Here is a 20,810-nt window from a genome sequence, read left to right on the forward strand (position 1 = left end):
ACTACATTTTATAAACTAAAATTAATCTCTATGACTTTATCCTGATTTTTGCCTTGGGTTATTGAAACTAGTTCAATGTAGTCCTGTGCATACCATGACTATACATCCATATACCTTACAGCAAATCTCTGTCTTTATTGCACTCAGACCGACAACCCATCCCATGGGATCATTTAATATAGAAGGCAAATTTATTACCACAGCAATAAATGATTTTACTTAGTTATTACCAATATTTTACAAAATGCTGAATTATTTAAGTAATCATTCAGAATGTAATACAATGTTCTACGCGTGCTAGATAGAGATAATTTAATCATTTGTGAGTTTCCATTTAGGAAAAAACTAAAATTTAAAGTACAACAAGAAACTGATACACACTCACAGAAAAAGGCTTTGTGAGTCTAGTAGCATCCAGATCCAGATGAGCAGTTCTGGTTACATGATCAGTTTATACTGGCCCATGGTCCTGTGCTCCATCTTTACCAAGTCCCAGTAACATGCCATGACCTAGGTTTCACATGTAGATTTCTGTGCTGTAGATGGCAAGGACTTTACAGATTCCTAGAGTTCCTCTCTCTCTGTTACCTCTCTCCTCCCATGTACTTCCTTCCTTTCCTGTATTATAGCCTGAACATTCTAACCACTTGACCTCTCCAAGTTTATAATTCTGTATTCTCATCTCAGGGGAACCACTGGATCCTGTTTGAATTCCTCTATGTGGCTTGATAGCTTGTTTTTATTGCCAAATAATATTCAATGTATGAATTGCCACAGTTGACTGAAACCTACTGAAAAATACCTTGGTAATTCGAAGTTTTGGCAATTGTGAAGAACATACAAAAAATATTCATGGGTAGGTTTTTGGGTGGACATAAATTTTTAACTCACTAGGGTAAAAACCAAGGGATTCATTTGCTCAAACAGATAGTAAACATATATTTAACTTTGTAAGAAACTGCAAAACTGTCTTCTAAAGTGACTAGGATTTCTAATATAATGTTAAATAGGAGTGGTGAGAAGGAATATCCTTGTCTTGTTCCTGATCCTATAAGGGAAACGTCTCATTTCTCACCATTAAGTATGATTTACAGATACAGTTTTTAATCTTGGTATCTGTAAAAGTCATGTTTTCTCTATTCTCAATTTGTTTATGACAAACATAATGCTTGCTCCTTTTTTCATTAAATAAGTAGAAATACATCACATTACTTTTAAAGAATCATTTACTTTTTTATTTGCATTTTGTAATTTATTTACTTCTCTGTTCATTACCACCAATTAGATGACTTATAGTAGTGATGGACCGCCAGCGCATTTATTTGTTTGTTTATTATTTTAGCAGGAGCAGAGGGAATATGGGAAATCTCTATTCCTTCTCAATTTTACTCATAACCTTAAAGAGTTAAAAAAATGCCTTAATAAATACATTTACATCTAAAAGTCAATTTTCTATGTACGAGTAGTTGGTCACTCTCTTCTGTTCCTTTGATATAATTGTTGCTATGCCAATACAACACTTTTGATTACTGTAACATTATAGTTTGTTGAAATCTGGTAGAGTTAGTGCTCAATTTTTCTTTTTCAAAGTTGTTTGAATATTTCAGGTCTTTATGTTTCCATCAATTTGTATAAAAAGAACACTGGCATTTTAATTATAATTCCATTGAATCTAACTTTGGGGAGAATAGATTTCTTAACTATGCTGCGTCTTCTGAATAGGATATGTAACTTCATTCATTTAGCTCTTCTCTCATTTCTCTCAGCATTGTTTTCTATTTTTCATTGTAAAGAACTTTACATCGTTTGTGAGACTTATCCCCAAGTAGTCTGTATTTTTGAAATAGCATTGTTTTTTACTGAAGTATAATCAACATATAACATTATATTAGTTTCAGGTGTGAAACATAATGATTCAGTATTTGTATACATTGCCAAATGATCACACAAATAAGTCTAGTTAACATCCATCATCATACACAGTTATACCATGTAAAAAATTTTTTCTTGTGATGAGGACTTTTCAGATCTACTCTCTTAGCAACTTCAAATATGCAATAAAGTATTATTAACTATAGTCACTATGCTGTACATTACATCCCCATGGTATATTTATTTTATAATTGGAAGTTTGTACATTTTGACCTCCTTCACCATTTCACCCATTCAGTAGCCCTTGCTGGCAATCACCAGTCTGTTCTCTGTATCTATAATTTTGGGGTTTGTTTATTGTTTTTTTGTTATTTCAGGTTCCTCATATAATGGATCATACAGCATTTGTCTTTCTCTGACTTATTTCACTTAGCATAGAGCCTTCAAGGTCCATCCATTTTGTCAGAAGCAGGAAGAGTTCCTTCTTTTTGATGGCTGAATAGTATTCCATTATATGTATATATTTTTTTCACATCTTTGTCCATTCATCATTTGGTGGACACTTAGGTTAGTTCATATCTTAGCTATTACAAGTGTTACAATGAACATAAGGATGCATATATCTTCTCAAATTAGCACTTTAATTTTTCCTTCAGATAAAATATCCAGATGTATAATTGCTGGATAATGTGGTAGTTCTATTTTTAATTTTTTGAGGAAATTCCATACTGTTTTCCATAGTGGATGTACCAATTTACCGTCCTACCAACAGTGCACAAATATTCCCTTTTCTCCACATTCTCACCAACACTTGTTATTCCTTGCCTTTTTGATAAGATCTATTGTAACAGGTGTGATTGATACCTCACAGTGGTTTTGTTTTGCATTTGCCTGATGATTACTGATGTTGGGCATCTTTTCATGTATCTGTTGGCTATCTGTATATCTTCTTTGGAAAAATGACTATTCAGATCCTATGCCCATTTTTAAATTGGATTGTTTTTTGCTATTAAAATGTATGAGTTTTTTAAAAAATGTATTTTGGATAATAGCCCCTTATGAGAGATATTATTTGCAAGTATTTTCTCTCATTTAATAGAATGTCTTTTAATTTTTTGATGATTTTCTTTGCTGTGCAGAGACTTTTAAGTTTGACATAGTCTCACTTATTCGCTTTTGCTTTTGGAGTCAGATCCTATAAATCATCATCAAGGCTGATGTCAAGGAGCTTACTATTTTTGTTTTCTTCTAGATGTTTTATGGTTTTGGGTCTTATGTTCAAGTCTTTAACCCTTTTTCAGTTAATTTTTGTGTATGATGTAAGACAGTAGTCATTTCATACTTTACACGTGGCTGTCCAGTTTTCCCAACACCATTTATTGAAGAAAATACCCTTTCCCCATTGTATATTCTTGGCTCCTTTATTATAAATTAATTGACTATATAATGAGCGGGTTTACTTCTGGTCTGTCCATTCTGTTCTATTGACCTATGTATCAGTTTTTATACCAATGCCATACTGTTATGATTACTGTAGTTTTGTAATACATTTATTCTTAAATAAAGGCAACCCAAGTATTATATTCATCATTGATGTCATGGCCCAACATTTTTACAGGATTCAACAATATATATATCCCTGTACCTGCACCTGCACTACTTTTGGTTTAGAGCAAATCTGCAAACTGACTCTTTGTGTTCCTTGCATTTCAGATGCACAGTTACACTGATGTTTCCTGCATGTGAGCTGCAATCTCTCCTAGATTCAAGGGTGAGTACAGATTCCGCTTTGTACATTGGTGATTTCACTGGCAATGTGGGAGTGATAGAGTTAAATTTCAAGAGCTAATCTGCCTCCTCTCTTGAAAGATTCTGCTTATATTTAAGATATGAATGTTATGTGGAAGAAGAGTAACAAACATGAGATGCAGAGAGATAATTAAACTCCCTTTTAAATACGGATTCTGTTCATTCTTTTAGATACATATAATAATAATAATAATAATAATAATAGTATTTATTAGCTTTTGGCATAAGTTAAATCTAAGATTCATGTCTAGGGATAGGCAAAATGTTATATATTAATCCAAATTTATTTGCTAAGAAAGACCGAAATATATTATGTTCACTCTGAAAATCAACTGTTCTTTTCATATAAATGATAAGGCAATATTTTATAAAGTATGTTAATAACTCTATAGAAATCACTATCTCTGAATATCTCCTAATCTTCCCTAAGGCAACATTAGAAAATTTGTTTTTCAGAGATTTGACTAAAATCTGCATATTTGGTACTTATGGGAGAGAGGACACAGTCAGAAAAATTACTTAAAGAAGGAAAGCAAATTTAGTTAAGAAGAAAAATATATTCTAGTAGAAAAAGAAGTATTTATAAATGGAGAACATTTAGATATTTTAATGGCCAAAATAAACCTGAAAATATTCACCATGTTATAGATTCAGTGAAGTCCCAGACATATAAAGTTAAAGAATCCAAAATTAAGTTAAAATAAGCAATAATTAATATGATACTAAATAAATTATCTGTAGTTATTAAAACTTCAAAAATGATATCAAAACGATTTTTACTTATATAAAGCAACTTTTTAGTAGTTCAGTTTACAAATTAAATTGTGAAAATTAGCACTCTCTCCTCATGTGTTGTCACATGGTTACTGGATACTATGAAACTGTGGTTTAAATTGAAGCTCTAGAGTCTTATATTTTTTAGAATCTTGTTTATAAAGTAATTTTATAGCAACATGTTTGTTTCTGTTCAAAACTTTTTTTGGCAGCTCCAGAGAAAATATAAAGTAAAATTTTCCCAGAATGAAAATACTTTATCTTTCAAAGGCATGCCTTGGCCTTCCTTGAAAATATAATTACAGTCCAGCCAAGTGCTTCAGCCAAGTTGTCTTAATCTTTTCATTTTCAAGAGAATACATATATGTGTGTGTGTGTAAAATTCCTGCGTGAAGATCAAACTGCATGTAGGTATGACAACTACCTCATCAGATCCATGTATTCAGGATGACTGTGGTTGTTGCGCATTACAGATTGGTCTAGTATTGAAGAGAAGTACACCAGGGAAAAGGAACAGCGCAATAGATTGGATTCAGGGTTTGTGCAGAAGAACTATAAATGGGCTTGAGGATATCTGAATGAACATTAAACCCTGTTTTATAATTAAAACAAAAATATTGCAAAGTCTTTTTCTAGCACAAGATATGAAAGGCTATTTGGGATTTTTAGCAAACCTGTGGTGTTGTTGCTAAAGTAAGTAGTAAGTTCTTAAGGACTGGCAATCAATAGCTTCAAAGCAGTTGGAAACTTACATATGGCAAACATGTATTATAAGATTGATTTTTACAGCAGAAATCTATATCAAGCAGGTTCGTTGGAAGCAAATGATAAAATGAATATAGCTCTAGAAAAGGGGTACTCAAGATGGTGCTATGAGCCAAAGTGACATAAATTAAAGACAACTGAGGTGCAGAGCAACGGAAGGATAATCAATTTCTCTTGATAGCGTACAGTGACTCACCTGGTGTCTTTTTAATACATTGTCAAATAAGCAGTGGGTATTTTTTAGTCACGAATTTTTGAACCAGTGGCAGTATTGCAAGAATCATCAATAATATCCTTTGCAAAATGTTTTAAATGTGGAAACCTTATGAGCAGGACAATTATTTCTTCTATTATAATTATTCATTAATGTAAATGTACAAGTACAACATCTTTTGAGTCTTTCATGTCTTTAATTCCTAGACAAGGACAAATAAATTTAATTTTCCAAATTAATCCTATAATCAGAATACTCTTTATTTTATAATTAGAACAAAGCCAAAATTTCTATAAGCTGTCATTATTTATTTAGCATCTTTAAAAATTATTGTCTTACTCTTGGATAGGAAGCTTTCATTACTAATACTTAAGTTTATAGTAATGTATTCTAGAAAGTCATAAAATTGTGGGCTGTTTCCTATCTCTAAATAACTAATGACAAATAAATCGTGGGTAGCATGTCAATTTCAGAGCAAAATTTTTTCTTTCATAATGAACTTTTTTAAAGTGGAAATTAGAGTGTTCAGCAACTGAGATGTGTAAATGCAACTGCACCATTAAACCCCCACTGTCCTTTAAAATAGCAATCTACATTCTATATACAATGACTATTTTTTATTACAAAGTTCCTAAGTTCTCCAGCTTGTCAATAAGTCAGTATCATAAAAATGTTCTTTATCATCTTCTATCTAAAACTGTAAAAATCATTAAGACTTTTTCCAGCTTGCTGATTTCTTTCAATTTACAAGTAGAATTTTGTGGTAAGCTTCTGCTATTACTCTCACTCCTCGGTACTCAAAAGCATACACCAGATTTTGTGTAAGTTACTCAAGCCAGTAAATACACATATTTGAATTATACAAACTTGAGGTAGCTGGTGAAATCTAAATTCATTTACAAAAGGCAACTATTCTTACATAGCAAATCTCATGTACAGCAAGTATATAAAATTAATTCCCTAAAGTTAATTCATAACTACAATGGAAAAGTAACAAAGACAACTATGTCCATAGTTAATGTAAATTAACTATTTCCATAGATAGTACCTGGATTTAGAGGAAAATAATTCTGTTTTAATTTTTTTAGGTCCCCTTTAAACTGACAGTTTTATTTTTCACTGTTGAAGGATAAAACCATTTCTTTAGAAAGCTGTTGGAGTTGTTTAAGTTGACATAAGATTCTGGAAATCACTATGAGCTACAGTTCACTGAGGAACTAAAATTTGATAATAGGTTTTCCAAATACATGAACCATGACTTTTTGTTTTAATCAAACATAGCCTTTTAAACTACATAAACGTGAAATGATAAAATAGAAAAATAATCAATACTTCCTTTTAGTTCAAAGTGTTTGAAATAAATTTAAGTGTGTCATAGAATTAAAGAATAATACAAAATGGATTATTGGCATTAATAAAGATATTTATAAATTGCTGGATTCCCTCATATTTATTATACAATCCTGTCATTATTCCTCACACTCAAGCATCACAGAAAGGAGTAAATTGAAGATTTCATCATTACATAGAAAGTTTGTTTGTCATCTGTCAGTTCATAATTTGTTTGCCAAGTACTGCTAGTAGGTTCCCTCTGGTACGTTCACCAAACCAATTTAAAATCTGCAGAGAGATTCCAGCTAAGGATGAGAAATAAAGTGAATTGGTATTTGTTTTACTTCACTTTATGCATGATTGTCATTACCAGAAATTCTTAATCATCAGTTTTCTCAGGCTGCAAAATAGACTGCATATTGCAGAAGCCCCAAAATTTTTTTTGAGTTTAAAAAAGGAGGTGTACATTTTTAAGCTAAAATTCATGGTAACATAATGAGCATGCTGTTATGGGATAGTTTCAAACAGTGGTTTTACGGCCATCTGCACTGGGTTCAGTGCTTTTCACTATCTAAAAAGTTAAAGTAACTTGTAAAAAAGACATAAGAACTGTAATGAAAGAGTCATCCCTGGCTCTTAACAATGTCAGTACAAAACACGTGAAAGAAGTTGCCTAAAATGCAAAGGATTATGAAAATAAGAACTTTTCAAATGAATAAACTTTTAGTTGGCATTCATAGCAAATAGTAATTATTATGTGTCAGGTATTGATTGCCTAAATGCATAAATAGTATATGGTTACATATTTGAGATTTTCTACTACTAAAGCAAACCAATCATATGAATTTAAGTTACTTAATGCTGTACTCAGTGGACCGTATGTCCTGAAAAAACAGCTGGTGTACAATAAATTGTATACAAACAGAAAGAAAGAAAGAAAGAAAGAAAGAAAAAAGTCAACCATAGATGGTAAAATTTGAGACATACAATTCTCCATCCCCCTAGGCAGAATGAAGCACCATCTTCCACTAGGTGATATAGTGCAGCAAACATCTCACCTACAAGACATCTGTTTTCCAGCTGACAATGGGCCAAAACAACACTTCAGACTTGGGGGAAAAAATGCCTTCCTCTCAGAGCAGTGCTAACATAAATCCTAATGACCTGATACTTTTTTCTACCTCCTTTTAACAACCTCTTGTACAATTCTCCAGCAGGGTCTTGAAATGAGCTGAGAGTAAAATGCTACCCACAGCACTTAAATCAGACTTAGGGCCTAATAACAGTTTTTTCTCAACCACCCTTTTTCTACTTTGTCTTCCTAATTATTGTCATCAGTGTGCACTTTTTTTTTTTTCCTTGAGAGAAAATATTGACTTTTTGGAGTGAAATATTGAAATGGTGCTTTTGTTTTATTGACGACTCTGCAGTGGCAAACATTCACAGAACTAAAAGCTACAGAACTTGATGAGGCCAAAAACTTTGGAGTAAATTAAGGAGAGGACTAAAACAGGACTTCTTAATTAATTAGTAGATTGTTGTCTAATCTTCCCTGCATGAGAACCTAGGTGTATAAAGTAAATCTTTATATCTGGCACTGATTGAAAGTTCCAAGTTAGAAAATGAGAGTAATAACAACTCTTTACTCATACACATGAAATATGTTTTTAGAAACTTCTGAACCTAAAAGAGTTGTTAATTTTTGCAAGCATGAGTGAGTTTTTAACAGTGCAGCTGCCTCCTCAGCTTCCACCTGAGCCTGACTAATGAGCAAGCGTTAGAAATGAATGTGATAAGGTACATATTAAAGGAGATTTAGAAGCCTTATTAACCATCTAGACTTGCAGCCAATGTCAATTTCTGTATGCAGTTTTCTTTAACACTAACATTGCTATAGGGACCTTGTGTTTCCAAAATTACTCTGACGTAATTCATATAATAAATACTGATACTAAACTTTTTCATGTAAAAGAACTCTCACAACCCTCATGTCATCCTGGCTTCTGGGTGTTGCGAAGATTTTTGTTTTTCATTGAAGCAAAATTGTGGTAGTAACTTAATATTCTTAATCATATCCACCTCAAGGCTTAGGTGAACTGTTTTATTATATCTTAGAACACTGGTCACATCATGATGTGTACTTCATAAAAAAATTAGGTTTCATCTAGGGTGTTTATAGCTAAGGGGAATCATATTAAAAACAGATGTTCATGTACCATAACAAGATGTTTATTTCTATTTGTTCTTCAAAAAAGAACATTGGACTAATTATTTTAACTGTAAGTGTTGGAAGTGCCACAGCAGGAATGAAAGTATCATTTTAAACAATCCCTTTTTAAACTATTGTATTTATAATTAGAAAGAAGTGGGTGGGGTGGATAAAATAGGTAAAGGTGATTAAGTGGTACAAAATCACAACTCTAAAATAAATGTCATGGGGATGCAATGTACACATAAGACATGTAGTTAATAATATTGTAAAACTTTGTATGGTGAGAGATAGTAATTGGTCTTATTGCGGTGATCATTTCATAATGTGTAAAAATAGTGAATCACTATGTTTTATACCTGAAAAGTACATAATACTTTATGTTAATTATAACTCAATAAAAAAATAAATAAAGCCCATTGATCAGTCAAGAGTGAGGGGACTAGACAATACGAGTCGTGGCTGAAATGTAAAATTTTATAGTTTAGCCTCTCAGGTTAATCAGAGAATCACAAAATGTGATCGCAATGCCTGCCTTCTGCTTTCCTTACAGTTATCTGTCACCAACTTAGATGTCATGTTATATCATTTCAAAAAGTTTTGCTATTAGTGTCTACTGTCTCAATTCCTCTGTCTCTTCATCATATTCCTCTGAAGAAAAACTCACCCTAAAAGACCTGGTTGACCACTTTCTCTAAATCTACATTGAAGTAGCTAATCACTGCTAAAATGAACATTGCTAAATTCTTCTTCAGCAAACCCAAATAGACCACCAGAATGGCCCAACAATCACTGAATGAAACAACCATCCTTGCTACCTCTTCTGCCCCATCTCCTTTTTTTAATGTATCAGCAACAATGTATTTACTTCTTCCATGTTTCTTAAATGGTTACTTTTTTATCTTCTCCATCATCACTACCCTAGGCCAACCACCATCATCACTCATCAGCAACTGCATACTGTCTTTCTATATTCCCTATTGTACATCTAATTCATTTTCCATACTGGAGCCAGAGTGATCTATTTGAAATGCAAGTTTAAGTTCTCTCTCTGTCTCCTCTCATCACCTCCACCACCACCATGTAAATGTTTTAATTGACTTCCCATTACTCTTAAGATTAAGATGAGAATCCATTATGTGATTTACAAGGACCTGTATATTTTGGCCCTTACATGAAATTTGCCTCCACCATAAGACATTTATACATAGATATTCCTTCTACATGAAATGTTCTTTCCTTTCTTTTTTTAGTCAACTCCTGTTCACTCATCAGAAATCAACTCAATTTCATCATGACTGAAATTTCACATTTTATTTGTGTGATTATTTGATTAAAATCTATCCCATTCCCAAGATTGCAAGTTGTATCATTAAACAATTATATAAATATAAAAAGAAAAGAAAAATAGCCTGAAAGATTTACGTGTCTGTACGATATAAGGATGAGGAATATATTCTTAACTGAAACAAAAAACAGAAGTTATTTTTCAATGTAGATTTCATTTAATAAATAAAATTCAAGTTGGGACAGCAAAAGATAGTGTAAGTAAAGCAGAAGAAAGGCAGTTGTTTTTTGAAACAAATGTTTAAAATACAGAGAGCTCATTGAAAAGGTTAAGGTCTATAATATAAAACTGTTCATAAAAATGGCAAAAATGGGACCCTCTGCCCCCAAAAGAAAGAAAGAAAGAAAGAAAACACCCACAACAGATGAATGGGCAAATGATACAATGAGGCAAAACAGAAGAGCAAATTCAAGTGGCCAAAAATAAGAAAAGACAAGATGCTTAAACACCTCATTAATCAGTGATAACATCTTATCTTCCCACTTCTCCCTACCTTGCTCCCAAGGTAAGACACAATACTGATTGAATGTCTGTTGCTCTCATGGTTGGTTGTGACCAAAAATAAATGTGAGGGTATTCGTTAGACAGTTGATAGTTCTCACTATTCCTATGTCAGCTCCAGTGTAGGGTTGGAACTCATCACCCTCATCCTTCCAACATGGAAAAAAAGCTGAACAAACTGAAAATCAGTAATTTTTCTTACACCCATCAGATAATCAAGGTCACAGGGCAAACTGCCACCCTGAAATCTGGAGGGACAAGTGAATACAGAAAATCACAGCCAAGACATTCTGAACTACAACAGAAGTTGCTAGAGCCATAAACTTGTAGGAACATTTAAATGGTAATTTTAACAAATTTCTAGAGTTTGAGTGTGGGTTACCTTGAGAGTTAGAAAGTCCTGTGACCAAGCATAGAAGAGCCCTCTCATTTTCATGGATTTTATCTCCAGGAACTCCACCAGATTTTCCGTTTCTAGTAGGAGAAGAGAAATATAACCATTTATGCCCAGAGCAACCTCCATAACAAAGAGCTATGCTGCAGGAAAGTTAACTTTGCAAGAGCCTTATCTTCTTGGAAGAAAATCAGTTAGCAAAATATAGCCTCCTCTAGCCTTCTTGTCTCACCTAGAAGGAAAAAAAGATGGCTAAGAAACTCTTTCGAAAGTCAGAGCCCAGGCAGAAATAGATGTTGAGGTTAAAAACAAAGAAAGAACAAGTGCAACAAATATAAAACTTTACAATAAAAATTTACAAACATGATAGATATTAACACTATATGAATATTCACTTTAAATGTGAATGGTTTAAATACACCAACTGAAAGACAGAGATTTTCAGATTGGATTAAAAACAAGACTTAACTATATGTTGTTTATAAGAACCCCACTTTAAATATAAATACATAGATGCATTAAAAATAAAGTGATGGAGAAAGATATCCCATGCTGACATTAATCAAAAGAAAACTGAAATAGCAATATCAATTGCAGACAAAGGAGACTTCAGAACAAGGAAAATCATCAGGATAAAGAGGGGCATTACATGATGATAAATGGGTTAGTTCTCCAAAATTACATTATACTTCTTAACATAAGCACCTAACAGGAGGACATAAAAATACATGAGGCAAAACTGATAGAAAACAAGGAGAAATAGACAAATCCACTATTAGAGTTGGAGACTTCAACATCCCTTTTTCAGTAATGTATAGATCCAGCAGATAGAAAAATAGCAATTATATAGTTAAACTGAACACCACCATTAATCAACAGGACCTAGCTGATGTTTGTAGAATACTTTATCCGACAACAGCAGAACGCACATTCTTCTCAAGCTCACTTGGAACATGCATAAGATAGACCATATTAATGTTCCTAAAACATACTTTAACAAATTTAAAAGAATATAAATCATAAATGTTATTATATCACAATAGAATTAAACTAGAAATCAGTAACTAAGAGATAGCTAGAATATTCCAAAATATTTGGAAAATAAACAATCAACTTCTGACTAACTCAGGGTCAAAGAATTCCCAAGAGACTTTTAAAAATACTTCAAGCTAAATGAAAATGAAAATATAGTTTATCAGAATTTGTGGGATGAGGGAGTGTATAGCTCAAGTGGTAGAGTGCATGCTTAGCATACACAGGGTCCTGGGTTCAATCCCCAGTACCCCATCTAAAAATAAGTAAGTAGATTTAATTACCACCCCTCCCCCCCCAAATTAATTAAATTTGAAAAAATTTGTGGATGCAGCAAAATGTACTTGGAAGGTAACTGACAGAACTGAATGGATGTAATAGAAAAGTAAAAGGTCCCAAATCAACAACTAAGCTTCCACCTTAAGAAACTGGAGATAGAAGGGCAATTGTCAAGGAAAAGAGAAGGAATAATAAAATTAGAGCAGAAGCAAATGAAACTGAAAACAGTACATCAACAGAGAAAATAAACCCAAAGCTGGTGCTTTGAAAGGCTCAATAAAATCAATAAATCTATTGCCAGGCTTTAAAAAAATTAAAGGAGGAAGAAAGAAAAAAAGAGAAAAGGCACAGATTACTAATAGCAGACATAAGAGATTCCATCACTATTGATCACATGGGCTCTGGTTAAGAGGATAATAAAGGAATATTATGAACTATGCCAATCAATTTGGTAACTAAGATAAAACTGACCAATTCCATGAAAGACAAAAACTACCAAAGCTCACACAAAAAGAAACAGATTATCCAGAATATGTCTATAACTATTAAATAAATTAATTCAATAATAAATAAGCTTTCAAAAAATAAAGCAACCAAACCAAATGATTTGATACAGAATTTTACATTTATGGAAGAAATAGTATCAATCCTCTACACTCTTCTAGGAAAAAGAAAAGGACATTTTCCTGACTCACCCTGAGGCCAGCATTACCCTAATACCTAATCCAGATAAAGACATTACAAGGAAGGAAAACTACAGATCAGTATTTCTTATGAACATAAATGCAAAAATCCTCAGGGAAATACTAGCAAATTGAATCCAATAATGTATTAAAATGATTAAACACCAGTAGGTGGGATTTTTTTTCCCAGGTGTGCAAGGTTGATTCAGCATTTGAAAATCATTTAATGTAATTCATCACATCAGAAGGCTAAAGAATAAGTATCATGTTACCATATTAATTAATATACAAAAGAATTTGACAAAAATCCATTATCCATGGATGACAAAAACCATCAGCAGACTTGGAAGAGGAGATTCTTCAACTTGATAAAGAACATCTACAAAAACTTACAGCTAACATCATATTTAATTGTGAGAAATTGGATACTATCCCCCCCCAAATCAAGAACAAAGCACATGTTCTCTCTAAAGCTCCTATTAAATTTTGTATTAGAAATCCTAGATAATGCTATAATTGAAGACAAGAAAAGATAAATGAATTGGGAAGAAAAATGAAACTGTTTTTTTTCACAGATAACATGATTAACTACATAGAAAATCTCAAAGAATCAAAAAAAAGAGAAAATTCCCAGAACTAATAAATGAATATAGCAAGTTCACAAGAAGCAGTTAATACAGAAAAGTCATCTGCTTTCCTGTATGCCAGCAATGAACAATTGGGATTTGAAATTAAAAAAGAGTATCACTTACATTAGCATCAAAAAATGAGAAAACTTAAGTATAAATCTAACAAAATATGCACAAGATCTGTATATGGCTCTGAAGGAAAAAAATCAAAGATCTAAATAAATGAAGAGAACTTCTGTGTTCATAGGTTAAAAGACTCAATGTTGCTGACGTCAATTCTTCCCAACTTTATCTTTAGATTCAATGCAATTTCAAATAAAATTCTTTGTAAGGTATTTTCTGGATATCAGCAAGCTTATAAAGTTTCTATGAAAATTAAAACATGAAAAGCATCTGTACAGCAAAGGAAACCATCAACAAAATTAAAAGGCAACCTACTGAATGAGAGAACATATTTGCAAATAATATATCTGTTAAGAAGCTAATATCCAAATTATATAAAGAAGCCATACAACCCAATTGCAAAGATAACACACATCCAATTAAAAAATGGGAACAGGATCTAATAGACATTTTTCCAAAGAAGACATACAGATGGCAAACAGATACGTGAAAAGATTTTCCACATCATTAATTATTAGGGAAATGCAAATCAAAAGTGCAGTAATATATCAATTCATACCAGTTGGAAAAGCTATCATCAAAAAGACAAGAAATAACAAGTGTTGGTGAGCATGTGGAGAAAGGAAATCTTTGTGCACTTTTGATGGGAGTGTAAATTGGTTCAACCACTGTGGAAAACAGTATGGAGGTTCCTCAAAAAATCAGAAACAGACTACCATATGATACAGCGATTCCACTTCTAAGTATTTATCCAAAAGTACTAAAACACTAACTCAAAAAGATAAATGCACTCCCATGTCCATTTTAGTATTATTTACAATAGCCAAGATAAGGAAACAACATAAATGTTCATTGATGGATTAATGGATAAATAAATTGTGATATATATTTATGAGCAGCAAGTGGGTAAAGAAATTGTGGTATATATTCAGCCATAAAAAAGAATGAAACCTTGCCATTTGTGACAATACGCATGAACCTCAAGAACATTATACTAAGTGAAATAAGTCAGACAGAGAAAGACAAATACCATATGATTTCTCGTATATGTAGAATCTAAATACACACACACACACACACACACAGCCTGTACACCTTCCACAAAAATTAATTCAAATGGAGCAGAAACAATAATTTAAAATGCAAAAATTAAAACTTCTAGAAGATAACATGTGAGAAAATCTACTGACCTTGTGTTTGACAATAACTCAAAATACAAAGCCAAAAGGGCATTCCATGAAAAAAAAATGGTATGTTGGACATTGTAAAATTGAAACTATACTAAGAAAGACATTGTTAAGAGAATGAAAAGACAAATCACAAGCTGGGAGAAAATCTTGCAAAACACATCTGATAAAGGACTAGCCTCCAAAACATACAAAGACCTTCTAATACAATAAGAAAGCAGACATCCCAATTAGAAAATGGACAAAAAATCTGAACAGACACATCAACAAAGAACATATGCAGCTATTAAATAAGCATACAAAAAATGCTCAACATTTTTTTCATTAGGTAATCACAAATTAAAACAATGAGATACCACTCCATACCTACTAAACGGCTAAAATCCAAAAACCTGGCAATAACAAATGCTGGAGAGGACAGAGAGCAATGGGAGCTGTCATTCATTACCGGAGGAAATGCAGAATAGCAGTCACTGCAGAGGACCATTTGGCAGTTGCTCTTAAAGCTAAGTACAGTCTTACCATGTAATTTATGAGTCACACTCCTAGGTAATTAATTTCATTGAGTCGAAAGTTTATGTCCACAAAAAATAAAAGCTTGAATGAAAATGTCTATAGCAGTTTCATGCATAATCACCAAAAACTGGAAACAACCAAGATGTCCTGGAATAGGTCAATGTATCAATAAATTGTGTCCATCTATGCAACTGAATTATTCACTGATATAAATAAATGAACTATCAACCCACATAAAAGACATGGAGAAACCTTAAATAAATGCTGTCCACACTGCTAAGTGAAAGAAGCCAGTGTTAAAAACGAAGGCATGTATGTGCATGTGTATATATACATGACTGGGACATTATACTGTAAACCAGAAATTGACACACTGTAACTGACTATACTTCAATTTTTAAAAAAGCTTTATGATTCCAATTTTATGGTATTTTGGCAAAACTATAGAGATAGTAAAAAGTTAAGTGGTTCAGGAATTTGGGGGATGGGGAGGGATGAATAGGTGAAGTACAGGGTATTTTCTTACAGCAATGAAACTATTGTGTATGATATTGTAATGCTGCATATATGACATTATGCATTTGTCAAAAACTATAAAGTTTTACAACATGAAGAGTGAACCTTGGTGTATGCAAATTGAAAAGTAAATCGTGTATATAGTCGGGGAATCCCAAGAAAGAATGTGGACTGTAATAAGAGAACTTAACTATTATAAATGTATAAAACAACCATAGTGAAGAGTGTGAGGAAAAAGTTGCTGACCTCATCAACCTGAGATATGAGTGGAGTCTGTAAGACTAAAAGCAAAAGCAACTGCACATAAGTCCTATACTTGAATCAATTAAATTGTTTCCCACATGGGTATAAGTTAATAATTCTGATACTGCTGTACATGTATACAAGAACTGAGCAATTAAGTGTGTAAATGTCAGAAAAATTTCAGCAGAACAACATCTTACAATATATCTGACCAGTTCTCATTCAAATTATCAAGGTCATCAAAAACAAAGAAACCAGAAATGTCTGAGAAACTTACAGCCAAGAAGAGCCAGAGGAGACATGACAATCCAATGTAATGTGGTATCCTGGAGGAGAAAAGAGGGGTTAGATGAAAATGAAGGAAATCCGAATACAGTATGGACTTAAGTTAATAATAATGTATCAGCAATGGTTTATAATTTTTTCTTATTGAAGTACAGTCAGTTACAACGTGTCAATTTCTGGTATACAGCACAATGTCTCAGTCATGTATATACATGCATATATTTGTTTTCATATTCTTTTTCTCTAAAGGTTATTACAAGATACAAATGTACCATACTAATCATAATAATGTAAAATATTTAATAATTGGAGAAAATGTGCATTGGGGGAGGGAGTAATATGGGAACACTCTACTATGTGCTCAATTTTTCAGTGATATAAAACTCATTAAAAATAAAGTCTATTAATTAAATTAAAAGGTAAAGATCTCCAAAAAAAAAAAAAGATTGCTAGTTGGGAAAATATCCTGTTAACTTAGAATTCTATGGAAGACTGAGGGCTCTTGGACTCAAAGCACTGTTTGGCATAGCCAGAGAATGGGCTTTCTGGACGGTCACATAGTCATTGTAGTTTATAACCTAGACATGAAGTATACATTTTTCACTTTTATCAAAGTCTCTAAATTTAATAAAAATTCAATGAATTTTAAAATATCGATCAAGTAACAATTGCCACCATTAGATACAGTCCCTGATACTTGCTGCCAAACTCGAATTCCAGGCACTGACACTTTCTTGGAATATCCATCACTTATTGACCCTGGAAATTGGATATGTCATCTGCCAATCTCGCCAGAATGGACTCTGTGCAGAATCTGCCTCTTTGGGTCACCAGTTTCTGAATCAAGTGCTCCTGATTGGTAGAACCTAGGTCATATGACCATACTCTAGCTATGGGGGAAGCTGACAAATTCTTTTGGCTTTCACAGAAAGAAGCAGGCACTCTAATAGTGGGGAATTTCCTACACACAGGAAGAACATTCAGAGGTGGAAGAAAGCTATAGAAAGTATCCATTACAATGATTACTATGAGGAAAACTCCCCCATTGAACAAGAATAATGACCACTAGACGCCTTGCCTTATATTTAAGGTACATTTTTATATTAATTTTGTAAAGCTCCGAACTGATCATTTAAGAGGCTATTTTTCTAGCATACACAGTGGTGAGAAGCATGTCATTTTCTGCCAAAGAGGCAGCCTTAGTATTTGTTTTCTCTGTGATATTAATTGCTGTGAGATGAATCATTATAACATGATAAACTGACAGTCATATCTTTGCCTCACTGACACTGAAAGTTTTTAGCGGTCTGATTGAAAGGTATTCTTTGGCACAGGATCCATCTTCTCCACCCTAGACACCTAACATCACTATAATCTAACAACCCACTAGAGCACAGATCTGCCCACACAGTCCTAGAAGAGGAAATAACTGTAAGAAAAGCATCAAAGTAAGACAATCAAGATGAAAAACATACAGTGTACTGGTCTACGGAGTATATGAGCAATAATCATGAGAACAAAGGTGACACGGATAGAAGGGAACGCACCCCTCATCTCCCGCTCTCTCTCCCCACCCTCTTACGTCCACACACACTGCTTGACACTTTTAAGGATCTGAAAGATTCTGAAAAATGATATTGTGTGATATTGTATCTTCTTGCCATCTAATTGGCCAGCTCCTTGACGTCATACCTGATTCCTAGAGAGAAAGGACTCACTAGATTCTCCTGGGCTCTTCCAGAATGAAAAAGTGATCATTTCTATAAAAGCTTCCTCCATTACTTCGATTTCAGCCAAAGCTGGGAACCCTGTGTGACCCTGATGTAAATTATTACCATAAAAGCCAAAGAAGGATGTCAAAAAACCCTTTTTTTCTAACCTTCTAACCTTTTGTTTCTAACCTTCTCTCTCCCTCTTCAAATCTTTTTTCCTAACCAAAACTAAGTTTCTGTTTCTATTTAAGTTTCTGTTTATTTGTTTATTTGTGCCTAATCACTGAATAATAACTGTTGAAGGCTCAATGCATTGAGTGTTTTAGGATGATTTTTAAATACATGAAGAGCTAAAGAACCTTTTTGTTATTGTCCTTTTTCCTTTCGTATGTTTGCTATCCCACAGACTAAAACATTTTTCAAATGGATGCAAAATTTGGTCATTTTTTACAATATGACAATAGCTGGAAAGTCAATTAGTATGGCCAGCACCGAGAGTCTGTGATCTGACTCTACTTTAAGGTAACATTTCCTGTGAAATACATGTCAAGTGCTTTACTAAGAATAGGAAGTTCTATGAATATATCCTAATCCTCACAATGATCTAAGTATTTGCTTCATCATCATCATATCATTTTCTCAGTTATGACATTAAAATGTTTAATGAAATGCAACCTCCTCATGAGCACACAATAATTAGAATGCCTTGCAAACCTATGTATATCTAACATCAAAGCCCGCCACACTCTACAGCCTCAATGATGAAGTCACGAAAGCCAAGTCTAAAACTGTCTGCTCTTTCTGTGAAACTTTTCTCAAGAATGTAGCACAATAGCCCTGAGAATTCCAGAATCAATCTAAAAAGTAATGTCTCCCATCTTCCCGAGTGGCTGCTTTCACAACACACAGCTAATGGTGCCCATTACAGCAGCAGAGACAGAGACAGCCAGCAGTAAATCTTCCTCTTTTACAGTTGGCTCTGGTTTAGGAAGATTTACTTTTATAACAGCTATAGAGACTTCTACCTTATCAACCTCTGCTTCCTTAATACCTTTCTCCCAGACCTTTTTTACAGCCTCTCATACTAATGACAGCTCCTAAGGGTCAGAAGTAGAAGTACTTTCTTTGTAACTCTCACAGTGTTTGATTTTGAAAAATTACTTTTCTTGTCTTAGCTCAGTTTTGGAATATCCTTGATTTTACTTTGAAAGTTTTCACAATGTGGATTCTGGTATGTGAAATTCAAGTGATTTATTTTCCTGTAGATCTCTCATTCACTTATTGGTTCCTTTGCTTACATCAATGCAAATCTCTTTGCTTCTAGAGTCTGAATTCATGGACCATATGTGATCCAAATCTCTTGATCTGATAAAAGACTAATTCTGATTGCAGACCTTGAGCTAGATCAGATTCTTTTCCCTTAGATAAGTGTTCCTTCATTGAAAGATATAAGCCTATGAAAAATACCCTGCAGAAAAAAGAAAAGAGGCTGCTCCAAGTGGAGAAAGGAGTTAAGGAGGGTTTCAATTCCTCACCCTCCAAGTAGAGCTTGCTGCAGCACAAAAGTGGGTGATGAAGAGGTGGAAGCCAACCAGAAGAGAGATTGCATTTTTTATTGAGTATCAAAGTATGCATGCTGTGGGTGTGAGACATGCCCGATAAGTCTTGCGCCCTGGAAAGGTAACTGAATCATCCTTCTCAATGGGCTAGTTGGGTACAGACCTCATTTTAGCTGAGAGTAGCCAGGATAAAAGAGACAGGGGAGCTAACTGTGTTCAGAGTAAACAAGGATTTAGCACACCAACCGCGGCCAGATGTTCAGGGACTGGAGTTCCACAGTGAAAATAAACCACCAGATTTTTCCTAAAATGGAGCTTGAAACACATCACCCACATATATTTAACCCATAGCATCTGTAATAAATGCAAAAGACTGTATTACAATCAGATGGCTTTATATCTATGGCCTATAGTCTTTAAATGCATTATAGTGCTTTAAGCATTAGTCTAGTACTTTAAGTACTTTAAATATTTTAGTACTAAAGAACAAATTTCTCATTACAAGAACTGTTTTCTTGAGAGAAAATAGTCTGAAGAAAAAAGATTATCCCAAAGATACCATGGGAAGACTTCAAGCATTAAAAACATGTGGTTGATTGCTTATGATTTTTTATTTTCCACTCTCTTAATTAAGAGATAAAAATTCCTTTAATTATTAATTTTTTACTGATGGAATTGAATATGAGATTGAAACAACCCAGCAAAGTATATGAAGGGATTCTAAACAGTGCCTGATGCCAGCATTATGCATTATGATTTTATTATGACCAGGATAATATAGCACAGTAACCTCAAATTTGTTAAATGTTGAAAAGAAACAATAGATTA

The 20,810-nt window shown here is 33.3% G+C and overlaps 1 long non-coding RNA gene across 1 annotated transcript in view; it reads right to left on the reverse strand.

Moving 5' to 3' along the window:
• The window catches only part of LOC135321395 (uncharacterized), a 144,743-nt gene extending 127,840 nt beyond the window's left edge, over positions 1–16,903 (reverse strand). Inside the window, exon 1 of the long non-coding RNA XR_010381133.1 lies at positions 16,704–16,903. This is a non-coding gene — a long non-coding RNA (uncharacterized LOC135321395). The remainder of the gene's footprint in view (positions 1–16,703) is intronic.
• Positions 16,904–20,810: the final 3,907 nt, after the last annotated feature.

Source organism: Camelus dromedarius, chromosome 5 (assembly GCF_036321535.1).
Source record: "Camelus dromedarius isolate mCamDro1 chromosome 5, mCamDro1.pat, whole genome shotgun sequence".
Classification (NCBI taxonomy): Eukaryota; Metazoa; Chordata; class Mammalia; order Artiodactyla; family Camelidae; genus Camelus; species Camelus dromedarius.